Source organism: Lolium rigidum, chromosome 5 (genome assembly GCF_022539505.1).
Source record: "Lolium rigidum isolate FL_2022 chromosome 5, APGP_CSIRO_Lrig_0.1, whole genome shotgun sequence".
Lineage (NCBI taxonomy): Eukaryota > Viridiplantae > Streptophyta > Magnoliopsida > Poales > Poaceae > Lolium > Lolium rigidum.
The window spans coordinates 57,565,101-57,569,088 of NC_061512.1; the positions used below are offsets into that span (position 1 = coordinate 57,565,101).

General features: G+C 51.7%; 1 pseudogene; it reads right to left on the reverse strand.

Annotated features, from left to right (window-relative positions):
* Positions 1-2,543: 2,543 nt before the first annotated feature.
* LOC124655999 overlaps positions 2,544-3,988 on the reverse strand; it is a 171,549-nt pseudogene continuing 170,104 nt past the window's right edge.

The window sequence follows — 3,988 nt, forward strand, 5'->3', positions numbered from 1 at the left end:
CGGGAAGGAGAGGCGCAGAGGATACACCGGCCACCACCAGGCTTGACCACGCCACCGAAGAAGCCGGATCAACGGCCGTCAGGGTCACCCCCGCCGCCAGCCGCATTCCCAAAGCATCACCTAGCCGCCCCGGGGCAGCCAAGCGCGACGTGCCAAATCCGGCGAGATATGGCGAGCACCACCCACCGGAACGCGAGACTGCAGAGAACCCCGTGAAGGCTGTTGCCGTTGCCGGGGCTTGGAGGGTGGGGGCGCCACCCCGCCCCATCTCGTCGGAGCCGAGCCGCAGGGCGGAGCCTGCACCTCCTGGCGCCGCCGCAGCCGGCCGGCGGGAGGAGTCCCGCTCGTTGAGGCTCAAGCCGAGCGAGGACACCGCCAACCGCCATGGGGAGCGCCCGGGAGCAGCCACATCCCAGCGGGAGGCCGGGCCTCCCCACCGATAGCACCACTATGAGGAAGAACGAGGGGGCCCCACCGCCGCTGTCCGCCCAGCCCGGGCTTCGCACGGAGGCCTCCTCCGGCCGGCGGAGAGGAGGGCTTGGAGGAGGAGAGCCGCCGCCGGCGGATGCAGGGCGTCCGCCCGAGCCGCCCTAGGGAGGGCAACGCGGGGGTGGTTTCTCTCGTACTCCTATCTTTCATCATTTTCTTAAGGGGATACTTTATTGCTTTCTTTTAGAAACACGATATAAACACAAATGATGCTGGGGCGTCCGCCCGAGCCGCCCTAGGGAGGTCTTGAGGTTGACAAAGTCTTATCTCAATATACTATAGCACTGCACCTACCAGTAAGAACATCTCCAAAGGGGGCGACGCAAACGGATGCTGAGCGATCGTTTGCGTCTGTCGTGACCGAAAATGCGTCTGGGTCCTGCTCCAGTGGGGCGATGCAAAGTGACCGGGCCGTCCGCGGTGACGCAAACCTGGCCCAAATATGCGCCTAAGATGCGTCTCGCGGACGCTGCTTCCGCGTCCGCTCGCGTCCGGCGAGCGTTTCGTCGGGCCCGCCTAGCGGCGACCCTGCGTCGATGCGTCTTCTCGAGCGCGCCGGCCGACGCGCGCCGCTGCGTCGCTTCGGCGGTCGCGCCACGTTAATGGCGATGCCTCGGCTGCCGAGCGGCCGCCGCCCACCTCCGCCAACGAAGTTAATGGCGACGCCACGCATCCCGCGGTCGTCTCTACCTCCGGCCTATATAAAGAGGACGCGCGTTCTTCTTTCTCATCCACTCCTCCAAGCAAACCCTAGCCGCCACAAGCTCCGCCGTAGCGCAGCCTAGCTCTTCCTGCGATGCTGCCAGGTCCGCGAGGAAGTCCATGGCTGGACCTGGTGGCCAGCGAGGCGGTCGAGGCCACGGGCCTGGACGCCCCCGGGGCCGTGGCCGGGGCAGGGGCCGCCGTGGTGGAGCAGCTACGACACCACGGTCGCCGTCGCATGCGCCCTCCTCGTCTTCGCAGGAGGACCGCTGCTTCGAGTTCCTCCTTCGCATCAACGACGATCCACTCGGCATCAAGCGGCTCCCGGACAAGTTCGCCGAGTTCGTCGATGGCGTTGAGCCGGTGCAGTTGCAGCTACGGGAGGCCAGCTGCAACTCGCCGGTGGAATGTCGAGGTCTTGTACGACGGGCAAGGCAAGATGTACCTGCACACGAGGTGGGACAAGTTCGCCAGCGACCTCGAGCTCGAGCCCAGCTGCCAGCTCACCTTCCTCTACGAGGGTGATGGCGAGATGATCGTCAAGGTGTTCAACGACACAGCGTGCCGCAGAGCACTACCACACCGGCGAATCCATCTCGGACACCGATAGTTAGAACTTAGAGTGTTCTTTCTTTGCAGCGAATATGGCTATGGGCCAGTTGAAGCCGATAGTGAAGGTTTCTGGATGTTCTTCCTCGAAAGAACCAACAGGGGCACCGTCACCAGCTGGATTTTCCGGTTTCGGTGACTGGGTGTGCCCTCGATTGTTCTTTTTTGGCAGCAAACATACGGAAATCAACACAACTGGTTTTCTTTTTTTAAAATGTTTTATTTGTGTCAACCATGGTTCAAACTAGGTACTCCGTATTTGTTTGTTTAAACCATATTCCAAACTATGTATTAGCTTGTGTAAAATCATGTTCCAATATATAATATTTGGAACTATGTTTAAATGGAGAAGAGGAAAAAAAACAACTAAAAAAAATGTGTCGCCCCGCTGGAACCATCCCCAGACGCAAACGGACGCGCGGACAAAAACGATTATTTTCGCGTCCGCGGCGCGGCGCAACGGACGCTCGCGGATAATAAAATGCGTCTGCGCCGCTGGAGATGTCCTAAAAGAATATCACGAATCTTGCATGCTGTAATTTCCACGTTGTACAAAATAATGAATAAAAAAATGTAGAAACTATTATGTTCCAGACTTCATAGTGGAACTCCAGAGGAAAAAAAAGAACAATATAGACAAGACCATCTGTAAGGCATGAGAACCATTCACTGTAAATTTATTTTGGCAATGAGAACCATGCCATAAAATTGAATGCCAATATTTGCAAGAGAAGACTCCGGTTTGTGTGATTGCACTGGCAGCTCAACCCTTTAGCTATTTGTTTGGCACACTTGAGAAGCAAGTCACGGCCGAAATTTGAATAAAAACTTAAAAGACCCTAGCGCCCCTCTATCACTGTAAGAGTCCCCATATCTACAGAGTCCTGAACGTAGTCTTTTTTCTTTGGCACCTTATTTCTTTGGGATAAATACAGTGGCTTATCAGGTGTCGCAATTTGTGTGCTTCTACTCTCCAAGACAGACACAACGGTTGCCATGGGTGGTCTAGCATCCGGATCATCCTGAACACACAGGAGCCCAACATGGATGCAACATAAAACCTCTGCAGTCGAGCAGCTCTCTGAGATAGATGGATCCACCAGATCATTTGCTAGCCCTTCTCTCCATAGATTCCATGCCTGAACAAATCAAATACATTCTTAAGTCATGTGGTCAAGGCATTCCGGGTATTGGCAATAAGATAAATCTTACATATATTATAAGGTTGGGGAACTCCTTGATGTTCTGGCTTGAGATAATCCTTAGACCACTTACAGTTTCCAAGAGCAATACTCCAAAGCTGTAGACATCAGACTTAACAGAAAAGAGGCCTTCCATCGCATATTCCGGAGACATATAACCGCTGGATAAATTATATCATTAACAAGACTTGTATATTTGGGGTTGAGTTTAATCATGTATTACTTCGATAAACAGTACATACAAGATGGTACTTAGTACTTACTATGTTCCCACACCTCGGTTAGTATTACGCTTGTTGCTCATCTCCTACAAAAGATTTTGCCATGCCAAAATCAGATATCTTGGGATTCATATCTCCATCTAGCAAAATGTTGCTTGTTTTGAGATCCCTGTGAATTATCATCAATCTTGAATCTTGATGGAGATAGAGTAGTCCCCTAGCCACTCCTTTTATTATATTGAATCGTGTCGTCCAATCAAGCATTAGCTTTTTTCCGAATCTGCAGGAATGGAATAGGATTTAATTGAAGATGTGCCATCGAATGCATTCAACTGATTGATTTCTGATCAGAACATACTGAAAAGGAAGGTGTCCAGGCTTTTGTTTGGCAGATACTCATAAATAAGTAGCTTTTCATCGCCCTGCACACAATAACAAATAAGCCGTACAAGGTTTTTATGTTGCAATTTAGCAATTACGACTACTTCATTCCTGAACTCTATCGCCCCCTGTCCGGAACCTCTACTAAGCCTTTTAACAGCAACTTCCTTGTCTCCATGAAAGAGCCCCTGGATTATTGCGAAGGGTAGAATATTAGGTGATAATATCTTATGGTTCAGTTTCGAATCACAGCAATAGGTGATAAAGTTATCATATCTCTCTGTGATTAACGACACAGTTAGAGTTTGTGTTTACCTTGTAAACTTTGCCAGAAGCCACCTTGTCCAAGTAAGTTGGACATAGAAAAGTTACTTTGTTGCAACC